At 40.3% G+C, this 12,372-nt stretch overlaps 1 pseudogene; it reads right to left on the bottom strand.

Annotated features, from left to right (window-relative positions):
- Window positions 1-790: 790 nt before the first annotated feature.
- On the bottom strand, window positions 791-5,060 carry LOC102430134 (annotated as a pseudogene).
- Window positions 5,061-12,372: the final 7,312 nt, after the last annotated feature.

Below are 12,372 nucleotides of genomic sequence, written 5' to 3'. Positions count from 1 at the left end.
ATGACTCCGTTTGATATTATCAGTGGGACTTTTGCTGCTGCATCACTGATGACAGAGATTTTACATCAGGTTTATATTTCATGACCTGCAGAGATATGCACGAGCTATTACTTTCATCCGTCAGGCTACTACTATTACAAAACTTAACAAAATTCATCACTGAGAACAAAGATTCACAAGCGTATGTGTATGAAACCAAAACACTGGTCGGATCTAGGAAGGCAGGGAGAGTTAAGGCAGAGGCATAGAAATTGCTCTTCCTCTCTCTTGTCAATCCATGTCTATGGTCTTTAAGATAACTTGTTATGTAAAATTATTTATTTATCTAAGATGCACCTACACTGAATTTATCTGAAAAATAAAAAAGTCGATATTAAGAAAGAAATTGTAAATGGAAGATTATAAGAGAGGGTTTCGCGTGCCAGCAAAAGTTACTGGCGTGCCATGTTTGGCACGCGTGCCAGGGGTTGCCCACCCCTGCTCTAGATCATCTTGAGTATAGGAGACATAGTACATATGGTGCAAGTTGACTCGGATGATAGTCTCTACCACTTGTCATATATCAGGGCTTGTTTGGAATGACTTTCACAGTGTCACACAGTCTGAGTTAAGATAATAGGCTTTACTGGGGGAGGCCTACAAATCAAGGACTAGTAAGAGTGCATGTGGCATCTGTGTTTTCCTCATCCCTTGGAGATAATGCCAGGGCCTAGAAATCTAATAGAAACAGAGAAGATTTGCATTAGCATGGAGGGTCTCCATTTTCCTGTCACTGTGTCTTCTTTTTTTTTTTGTACACGAATGTTTTATTTCTCAAACATTCCCTTTAAACATAAGGAATGAATTCTAAATCTTCATAAAGATGAATTAAAAATGAAATCCCTCCAGTATAGTGTGTGTAGTCCCTGTGTTCTTGGTCACTACTGGCATTTACTGTTTAACATCAACAACAAAGACAGGTTATTTAAAGATCATGCTACTGGATTTCTAGCTCTTCCTCTATGACCAGTTTTATGCTCCTCTGCAATGTTTAAAAGTGTACATCACCAAGTCAAAGCAAGTTTAAGGTGTGAAGTAGCTGTGCATTAAACACAAAATAAACAACAAAATTATAAGATATAGTCAAGTTCATAACGAATATAGGTGTTCTTATCATCATTATAGATTCTTGGGTAATGTGCTATGAGAGCATCCTGTGAACCAATGTAGATGGAGTTGTAAATTTTCCAATACACATCTCTGACCTTCCGGGCTGGGTGAAACAAACCCTGTAAACAATACTGCAACATTCTACATGGTCCAATAGCAACTCTCAAGGCCTCCAGGGCTCCCATCACTGCCTGAATTACATGGGGAGATGTCTCAAACACATTGGGCCATACATAGTTCAACAAGTGATTCAGCGAATCTTCACAACCAAATCCATAAACCCCCAGTGACATGTGTTGCACCACCGCACTAGCCGTCTGTCTGTGTACAAGGTCCCTATCCATTAAAGCATCTTCCAGTAATGGTGTGACAGCACAAATGTAGTCCTTGCCCATTTCACCGATATATTCGAACAAGAAGGAAAGGGACTTTAACACTCCGTTTTGAACATTGAGTTCAGGAACTCTGTATTCGTTCATTAAGGCAGGGAGCGCTGTGAAGGGTGAACACGTTTCAGCGACAATAGCTATTGCTACAGTGGTACACACTCTGTTCTGCCTTTCCTGGACTTTGAGGTTGTTTAAAAGTGTAGCCAACACATCATGAGGGCCGATGGCCTTTGCAATATAACCAAATGTGTTGACTGTGGCTCTACGAATAGCTTTCTTGTGAGCTTTTAAGAGCTCCAAAAGCTCAAAGCAAATCCTCATCCACTCCCTTGCTGACACATATTCAGCTCCCCTGTCAGCAATACGCCCAACAAGATCAATACAATTCTCTTGTACTTTTTCATGCCTGTTCTTTAAGATGGGAGTGAGTCTCGGCAGCAGATCTTTAATTGGTGGAGTCATCTTATGCATACCTATTACATTCACAATGGCCTTCAGTGCTCCAAGAATGCTGCCCAGTACTTCAGGGTACTCTTCACCCAAATACTCATACAAAACAACACCCAAGTGCCCCATCAATTTTTCCTCTTGGCAAGTCTTCATAACAACAGAAGTTCGAGAGATCAAGTCAGCTGCCTGTTGCCTAACTTTTGCGGACTTGTTATTTAAACGCCACAAAACTGTACCACAGATCTGAGGCAAGTAAGGTTTCACCCGTTTGCCAAGTGCATTGACCACTGTGCCAAATCCGTTCAACATTACTGAGTCCTCTGTAGTCTGTTCTTGAAAAGCATAAAGAATGCCATCAATCAGTTGTTCTCCAAGTTTGTGATCAATATCTGCTGCTCCCAAGTTGCCCATAATCTTCTCAATTGTTTCCATCACCATTTTTCTGTACTGTTCAGCTTCATCTTTCAGATCATCCACGATCCTGGATATAATTTCTGCTGCTCCTACTTTGTTAGCCAACTCCACAGTAGTATCAACTAACTGTCGATAATTTCTTCTATCTAAAGCCATTCTGTGTTGCCAGAAATGTTTAAAAAAGGGAGGAAGAATCTCTGTTTTAATGTAGTTTGCTTCTACACCATCTGTTCCACAGCACTACTTTACCACCTTCAGCACAATTTTCTTCATTTCTTCATCAGGAGATTGGAATTCTCGAATAAGGATTAACATCACTTCTCTCGTATAGTAGTTGGCATATTCTGAATCCATGAGAGGAATAAAATACCCAATAGCCTTTAAGAAGGCAGCCAGACCCTTTCCTCTGTGTTGGCGGATACCCTTCCATAGAGGCTTCAACACAGAATCAAAAGATTCGATACCATAAGGAGTTGCTGCTTCAGCCAAGGCAGCGATGGCCAACGCACTAATGGTCCGAACTTTCTGCTGCTCATCCACAAGACCGTGTTCAATGATTTCAACTAAACTTCTCAGATGTGGCAAGATGGCACAGCCCATGAGAATAGCTATCTGCTGTACAATCTTAATACCAGTGTGTCTCGCTTGCCAGGACTTTTTGCTTTTGCACACAGCTTTTAAGAAGGGCAATAGTGAAGGAATGCCCAGGGCAGAAGCTACAACAGCAAAAGCTCTAGCTGTTGTGTTACGAACATATTCATCCATATTATCTATATCAGGTCTCATGGTAGAGATCATAGTAGCCAGACCAGCAGCCTTTGCCAAATTAGAAATAATCTCTCGGCCTTCCACTCTAGCATAGTAATCTTCATCAATCAGCAATGGTTCAATGACCACAAGGATCTTATGCACATATGGTCGAACTAAGTCATCAAGTTTGTATAATATTCTATCAATAACTTTGACAAGCAAATGACGTTCTTGATCCTCAAGTGTAGGAGACATCAGTAGAGGAAGGATCTGATTAAACAAAGGACCAGCTCCAAATTCACGAGCTTTATCAGTAATCTGACCCAATGCAGCCTTTCTCATTGGAGGTGTACCATTCTTAATTTTTAAAAGCAATTTCATTATTTTTCTCTCTTTTTGCTCTTCTGGACTAAGTGTTGATTCATCAACATCCACCAAAAGTTTATCAAAGAACTGAATATCATCAGGTTTTAAAAAGGGAAGATTTCCAGATGGTTGGTCGTTGACACTTTTCATAGTTCTGTCTTCAGTTTGCATGTGGAAACCAGTCATACCACCCAAAGGTGTTGGAGTGACTGTGAGCTTTCGAGCTGGAGTTCGAATAGGAACATAACCAGCTGGAGGAGGAAGTACCTTATATCCTTCTGGAAACATAGCATCTAATTCTTCATCAGAAAGTGGGCGATTTCTCTCATCAATTTCTCTCTCCCAACGCCAAGCCTGAAGCTGTTCAGGAGTCATACTCATTATGTGACCTGGAGTAGGGGTAGCTATGTTCATGGCTGGTGTGCCAATTGGTGTTTTCCCAGGGGTCAGAACAGGAGTGCTTCCACCCATCTGACTAGCTGGTGTTTCATCCCAACGTGATTTCCTTTTACTGGCTCCAGGAGTGGGTGTTTCACCAATTGAATCTCCACCTCGATCTGTTCGAGGCGTCTCAGCCCATCCACTTCCATGCCCAGGAGTATCTCTTTCTGTCTTGGGGGTCTCATCCCATCGGTTTTTACGAGCACTGGAAGTTGCGCCTCCATGGCCTGGTGTTGCATGGCCTGGTGTATCACCGTGTCCAGGAGTAGCAGCTCCCGCTGGTGTGTGACTTGGTGTAGGATCCCATATTTTTGAGCCTGGAGTTGCTCCAGGAGTCTCACTTCCCTTTGCACGGCCTGGTGTCTCATCCCATCTTAAGGAAGGGGTATGTCCAGGGGTCTCTGCTTGATCCCAACGTGGCAGCTTTCTGGGAGTGGCACCAGGAGTCGGATCAGCTGTTTGATCCCAACGGCGTTTTCGTTTTGAGGGAGGCTGGGACGCTGCTGCTCCATTGACGACTTTCAGTTCTCCAGCTTTAGCTTTTTCTGCTAGTTGTTGCCTAATTTCTCTCTCTTCTTTAGTCAAATGCTGCTCTCGCATTACATCCATGTAAGTTCTAGCATTCATTTTAGGATCAGGGGTCTTTCCTCCATCTGCAAAAGGATCAAGACGCTCTGGGGAAATTATCATGGTCCGCCTGTGTTTTTTGTATTCATCTTCCCGGTCAGCAATCTTTGGAGGTCGGTGCTCAGCAAATGGATCATACTGTTCCGTTGACTGTGGTATATCATTAAGCAATGCCACAGGGGCATGATATCTTGGCTTCTTCTGACCAAGCAAACTTGTAGATGATGAGTAGTCATCGTCATCATCTTCAAGTTCAGTTGTAGCAATTGATGTCACATACCCAGCAAATCTGCTGTCACTTCCACCATATATTTCCTGGTCATAATAACCTGTAGAATCAAGGCCCACTCCTTGAGCTCCATCAAGAGCTGCCTTCTTGCCTTGAATTTCTCGAATCTGTGCTTCGATATCTTCGTGAGTCTTGGCAATCTTCGCCATTTTGTCCACTCGAACACACAGGTGGAACTGGTGCTCCCAAGCCCTTCCGCTCACCACGGAGGAAAATAGCTAGGGGCTGGCCTCTGCGCATGCGCCCCACAGGAGCAGGTGCCAATTGTTGGGGTCCAGCCCCAGCAGGTCCAGGGGTTCGCAAAGGTGTGGACGGAGTCGGCGAAGAAGGAATGACACAGAGGCAGTGTTCAGTTGATCAGCAGCCTAGCCAGGTTCCAACCAGGATTTCCAGCCAGGTCTGTGTCTATAGTCTCCATCTGTATTTATACCAGTTGATTTTAATCCTATCAATTTCTATTCCAAAGGTTAGGGTGTTTCTTATCTCCATTCCAGGGAGTAAAGATTATGTAGCTTAAGCGTGATTGTTTGTAGTTAAAGTGATTAACTACCTGCCTGGCACTTAGTGAAGGGGTTTTATTCCCTCCCTAACTTCAGGGGAAAATCCCTACCTGGGGAAACAACCTTTCTTGGAGAGGTGACCTTGGTTAAAACACATAGCGCCAAGAAGGGGAGCAAACATATTAAGAACAGTATGCCATATATGCCAGGTCCCTTGAAACATATGCTGTGCAGATGTTTCTTTCCTGCAGCGACTGTGTCAAGCAGCAAGGATGGACAGGCTTCCAGCAAATTCCCCCTTTTTTATTTTTTTAAATGATAGCGCATGTAAATCAGCGGCCACCTCTCAGATTGGGTTGTTTAAGACTCGGAAGAAGACTGACAAGCAATGATAGCGAGCATAGCTATAAACATAGTGGATGGAGTGCACAAGGAGCCTTATTCCTGTAGAAGGTTGCTGGCCTCTTCAGTCAAGGGATTTCAGCTGTCCTCAAATCGCTGGTTTGGTTGTCCTTGTTGATCCGGCTAGTGGGTGGCGTCATTGGCGACGGGCTTCCCAAAGCGTCAGCGAGTTGAAGGGCTGCATCAAAGGGTCCATCAGGGCCTTGCTTGATGGTGGTGTCGGTGTCCGGGGAGGAGTCAGCTGTGCCCTCTGTGTAGGCTGATATGGAAAGATACCCCGGGAGGAGGAGGATGAGGCGGGAGATGGAGGGTAGTAGAGAGAAAAAGAAGAGAAAGCAAAAGAACTACAAGGCATGGAAGTGTTTAGAAAAAAGAGGGAGAAGAAAGGGAAGAAGGCAGCATCCTGACACAGCCCTTTCCTTCAGCTGCCGCTTTCCCTGTGGTCCAAGGTAGAAATCACTGTGTCTTCTTATAGGCGCAGTGATGGGTGAACCTTTTGAGCTCGGCGTGTCAGCATTTTGAAAAACCCTAACTTAACTCTGGTGCCGTGTCACATATAGAAATTTTTTGATATTTGCAACCATAGTAAAACAAAGACTTATATTTTTGATATTTATTTTATATATTTAAATGCCATTTAACAAAGAAAAATCAACCAAAAAAATGAGTTCGCGTGTCACCTCTGACACGCGTGTCATAGGTTTGCCATCACTGTTATAGGGCAATTGTGAGAGCCATATTGCCAATGGGCATACAGCCTACTGAGTCACCAGGAAGTCTGGATTTAGAAGCCAACTGTTTGCATAAATTGTGTGGGAAAATTTGTAGCCCAATACTGAGATTCTTTAGAGGGGGGGATTCTATAGAAAGTTGAAATCCCTTCTCCAGAGAGGAGAAAGACACCGGTAATGTGGTCATTGGAGTTAGGTATAGTTTCTTTGGCTAGCGGAGGGGAGAGATGGTATCAGCGGGCTCATTGTTCAGGCAATTCAGAGAGACCTCGTTGCTATACCACAGTACGTCATCTCAGATGAAACAGTCATCTCTAGATAAATGTATTTTTACCAACCCCCTACATTAAGATGGAGACAGGGAAACCTTAAGTTATGCTTGGACCTTTATAACATTACAGGGAGTGAAATTTACTAGCAGAGGGCTGAAAATATAACTGTTCTTTTAAATTATCTTTTATATTTGTCCACATGTTTACTATTTTATAGGTTCTTCATTTCCTTTTGTTTTTTGACAACAGAAAGACAATATCAAATATCTAAGGGCTCAGGAGATATACCTCACATCTAATCAAACACAAATAGACCATAAATTAACCTCAGGCATTTGAATGGTCAATACAAATTATAAATTCAAGAAAAGTGCTGTCATTCTAGAAATTCACTGTGGGTGTTTCTTTAGTCAATTTCAGGAAGCCTGTTGGATATTTTAGTTTTAGTTGGATTTTTTTTTATCAAGGAGATTAAAGTTGTTTCTATATTTCACCTCAATTTAATGGTTTAGTTCTATATCTAGTGACAAGGAAGCGTGTTTCTTATGATATGAAATCTCTTTCTTTGTTTTATGACCGCTTGAAATAAGTGGCAAAATGCCTGCTAACAATTACTAAATTATTTACACTATTGGGACACTGCTTGGAAAATTACTGAACACACACACACACACACACACACACACACACACACACTTCAGATTAGAGCTGCATAGAACAATGTAATGGCCACTGGATATTTTCTGACTTGTTTCTGTATCATTAAGATGAATGTAAAGTAACGATGTAAGTTTGGAGGAATTTTAGATATTGAGGATCTCTAACAAATAATGTCCTTAGATATTGAGGATGTCTGACAAACACCAATCATAAGTCCCCTCTTCATGTCATGTAACTGTAGAATGTTTGAATATTCTTCTAGTGATGTTTGGAAATCAGAATCTAAAATATGATCCTAGCTATGTAAGCAAAATATACTTGAATAAAGAGATCATAAGGAAATACGTAGATGAGTTTATGGGGAGCCCAAAATGACTTTCTTGTTATGAACTCCTGGTCCAAACTGAAAATTTCAGTCATATTATATCTCATATTGGGATACAAGCTATTTGGTATAGTGACAATTCTGATTTGGGGATTCGTATTGGTCAGGATTTATGCTGCCCTAATGTCAAGGGCATACATAATTCTTTTATGTTAACACATTGCAAATAAACCTGAGAGATTTACAACTATTATTTATTAACTCTCAGGATATACTTGTTTATTAATATTGCTATCTTCCTAACATCTTAAGAATAAATGTATTTTGAGCTTGTCTGAGAATGGAATAGAAAGTGTAAATGTGTAGTTGTAATAGTTAGGGGTGAGGTTGGGAGTAAGAAGTAAAAGTCGCAAGGACACAGAATCCTATAGAAAATGATAGAAGTTCCATGCAGGCTTCTGAATTTGGACACGATTTATGTATTTCTACCTTTTTAAAAAAACCCACATTTTTATTGATTTCAGAGAGGGAGAGGGAGTGAGAGATAGAAACATCACTAATGAGAGAGAATCATTGATCTGCTGCCTCCTGCACGCCCCCTACTGGGGATGGAGCCCACAACCCGAGCATATGTCCTTCACTGGAGTCAAACCGGGGACCCTTCAGTCCACAGGCCGATGCTCTATTCACTGAGCCAAACCAGCCAGGGATGTATTCCTACCTTTTAAGGGATCTTAGAATTTTATCTATACAAATCTAGAACTCAGATTTTGCCTATTTGGCTTCTGGTTCTAATTTTTGGCTCTTCAAAGAACCTGACTGTAAGTGACTCAGTATCCCTTACTACTTACTGGAAAACCCAACTTCTCATCTTCATCTATCCCAACCTGACGGCCCCCCCCCCCAAAAAAAAGATACCCTCAACTTTGGTACCATATTAATGGTTTTTATTAATTAAAAAGTTAAAAGACAATGAAAGCCTTTGTGGATTAGCCTTGAAAAGACTTTTGGTTTGTTATTTTTCTATTTAGCTCTAATGAACAGACTTGACATTTATATAGGTATCACTTTCTATAGAACATTTATTGAAACCTAAGTTATTGTCGATTAGTTCCAAATGATCCTGCAAACATGGGCCAAGTTCATGGGCTTGCTTTTTAAAAATGGGTCACATTACACAAATAAGAATATGACTTTATTCAGAAAAATCTTTAAAAAATAATGTCATTTAATTATTTAAATCTCTTGTAAGAATAGATTCTTATCACTTATATGTTTAGAGGCTTTATTGAATTTTTCATATGAAATAACATATTAAACAACTGCTTATAAAAGAGCATGGTTGAGAATGTTAGCAAAGGCCCCAGAATCCTTTGTGTTTCACTATTCTTCCTGCATGTGAAGTGCCCTTTTCTGCACCAACATCTCTTATCCTTTCACACTTCATTATCTTTATAAACAGAACGGAGACAACATACAGAATTAATTTAAGTAAAGGTCTGCATTACAACTGAAAGCATTAATTGGCAGCCGTTTACCAAAGCACAGGCAAAAATCAATTTTAATTCGTATTTTTGGCTTTAATGGAAAGTGATTACAAAATTGGCATTTTAGCTAATACTGTTGAAATTTATGGCGAGGTGATCCTGATTAATTTTCTGTTGAATTGCTATAGGCCTTAAATATCTGCAGTAAAATGATACACTATTTACTGATACCAGGGCTGCATCAGCATTTCATAACAAAAGGCTTCTTAATGGCTTACAGGTGTATTTCACACTCCCACTTCTGAGAGACGGTACTATTATTTTTTTTCCATAAAAAGACTGTTAAAAGCAATCAAATTTCATACCCTTTTATTAATTGGGGACATTTTATGTTAAGGTATCTTAAACATTAGCCCAAAAGCAGCTTTCTTTTGCCTAGTTACAAGTGGCAAAAAAGGACATGATATGCTTTAAATAGACAATAGTTAATGCATGATTTTTCTTTATTTCCTCACTTTTCTTCCTTTCTTGATTATATGGGTAGGAACTTGCCTATTGAGCCTCGTCACATGTTTTTAGATTTCTTTGAAAGCAGGAAATAAAAGAGAACTAAGCTTTACAGTCCATTCTGGTCATGTGATTTGAGTTTCAAATGCTCTTCAGCTTGCTTTAGTTGTGATTATTTCCTCCTTTTAAAAAAATAATACTTTAAAATTATATATATGAGTTGAAAATCTGACTTCAATGAATGCTGTGATGAGAATAAACAGCACGATGAGGGTAAGGAAGGAGGGGAGGTCATTTGGGGTAAGATGGCCAGGGATAGACTACGTCAGGAAAGTGTGTAATATCTCACGTGAGACCTGAATGATGAGTTTAATTCTGAGAGGAAAGTGCTCCCAGTAGAAAGAAAAAGAATCACAACGGTCTAACGATGAAAAACCCTTGAAATTGTGGGTTGAGCAGTGGCCTCCCACCAGATGTGCCCATGCCTCAGAACCTGGGAATGCGACCTTGTTAGGAAAAAGAGTCTTTGCAGATGTGATTACGTTAACGATCTTGAGATGAGATCATCCTGGATTGAGTGGGTGGGCCCTAAATCCAGAGAAAAGTGTCCTTATAGCCGACAGAAGAGAAGATCAAGCCACAGAGGAGAAGGCCATGTGAAGGCAGAGGCAGAGGTTGGAGTTAAGCTGCCCCAAACCAAGGAACATTTGGAACCATCAGAAGCTAGAAAGGGGCAAGGAAGGATTCTCCCCTAGAGCCTTTGGAGGAAGCATGGTCCTGCCAGCAGCTTGATTTTGAGCTTCTTGCCTCCAAAACTGTGAGAGAATACATTCCCGTTGTTTCAAGCCACCCAGTTTGTGGTACTACGTTTTGGCATCCTCCAAAATCTAATATACGTGGCATTTTTGTAAGAATAGAAAGGAGCTGGTGGAGGAGGCTGAGAGTGGATTCTGAAGGGTCGGGTACCATGGGAAGGAATTGGGATTTCATTGTAAGAGTTGTGGGAAGCCATTGGGTGGTATTAATCCAGAAAATCATTTGGTCTACATTTAAGCTACAGTGTGGAGAATGGGCTGTTTGGTAGAGAGGATAAGACAGGAAGACTACAGTAGTTGATGAACTGAAGGGTGATGGTGGCCCAGACATGTCTGGTTGTCCTAGAAATGGAGTGAAGGGACCAGATCGAGATATATTTTGAGATAGAAATGACAGGATTTAGTAATGGACTGGATGAGAGGGATCAAAGATGATTTATGAGATTTTACAGCAAACAAATGAGTGGCACTAAAGTTGTTTACTGAGGTGGAAATCACTAATAGAGGAAAAGGCACCTTTTTTTGAAAGTAGAAATCAGGAGTCCCTTAGAACATATTTAAGGTTTACAAATCCAAATGGGAATGCTATTTAGGCAACACTGGTTGACATGATGTTTGCTAAAAGCCTGATTAATTGCACTTGTGTATTGCTCAAAAAATGAATGTGTCCTTTAACATTTAATGATGACTTGATTTTCTTAGTTTAGTTCTTACAAGATAACCATTTTATCTCTTGGGACATCATGTCACAAATACTATCACTGCAATAATTAGTTCTTACCTTCATTTATTATTAGAGAGACTAATGTTCTTTAAGGGCAAGGTTCCAAGAGCTGAGCTAATTTGCATGTCTCCATAATTGATATTCCTACACCAATTCACAGGTCAGAGAGTATAATTATAAGTTTAGGACTAACTTGCATTACAACATAGCAAGTGATTCCCCTCAAGTAAGCAATGTGCTGAACTTGGTGATTTGCGTGAGTGCTCAATCCACCAACTGGAAGAATTGCAAGAATCAACTTTTTGCCCAAACTCTACTTTAATATTGGCTCAAGAAGCCTGAAAATTGGGCTTATAGATGCTCTTCCTAACCCTTTTCCATTTAATCAATAATGACTCTGGCAGAAAGAGAAGTATATCTTTTTCCCCCTAACACAGGTAATTGAATATTGCCTAATTAGATTAACAGAACTACTTTGTTGCCATAGTGATAGGAGATATATAGGAGGCCTGGCAGTGATAATTGTAAGAGAGAGATTATTTAATGTAAAGTGAACGATACAGGGCTCAGGGGCCACAGCTTTGAATATGGTATTCCCTCTCAAGCTTAAATATATATTTTTGTATTAAAAATAGAGTATTTTCAACTATTAAAATATGTTCAACTCCTTTCTGTGGCTCCTATCTTTTATGATAATTTAATCACTTTTATTGCTTGGAATATTTTAGCCTGGGCAGGAGATATTAGAGTAGCTCCTTTCTGATCAGAGCAGGAAAAAACATGCTACTGGAAGATGACTACCACAAAAATTAATGAGGCTACACAATTTGAGGAGCAAGTACAAGAGGCCATTTTTATTTTATTTTATTTTATTTTATTTTATTTTATTTTATTTTATTTTATTTATTTTAAAAAATAGTTTTATTGTTTTCAGAGTAGAAGGCAGAGGAAGAGAGAGATTGAAACATCAATGATGAGAGAGAATCATTGATCGGCTGCCTCCAGCATGCTTCCTACTGGGGATCGCAACCTGGGCTTGTGCCCTTGACTAGAATTGAACCCAGGACCCTTCCA

Source organism: Myotis lucifugus, unplaced genomic scaffold, assembly GCF_000147115.1.
Source record: "Myotis lucifugus unplaced genomic scaffold, Myoluc2.0 scaffold_193, whole genome shotgun sequence".
Classification (NCBI taxonomy): Eukaryota; Metazoa; Chordata; class Mammalia; order Chiroptera; family Vespertilionidae; genus Myotis; species Myotis lucifugus.
The sequence above is the reverse complement of the archived record's forward strand: the minus strand, read 5'-3'. Positions and strand labels throughout refer to the sequence as shown.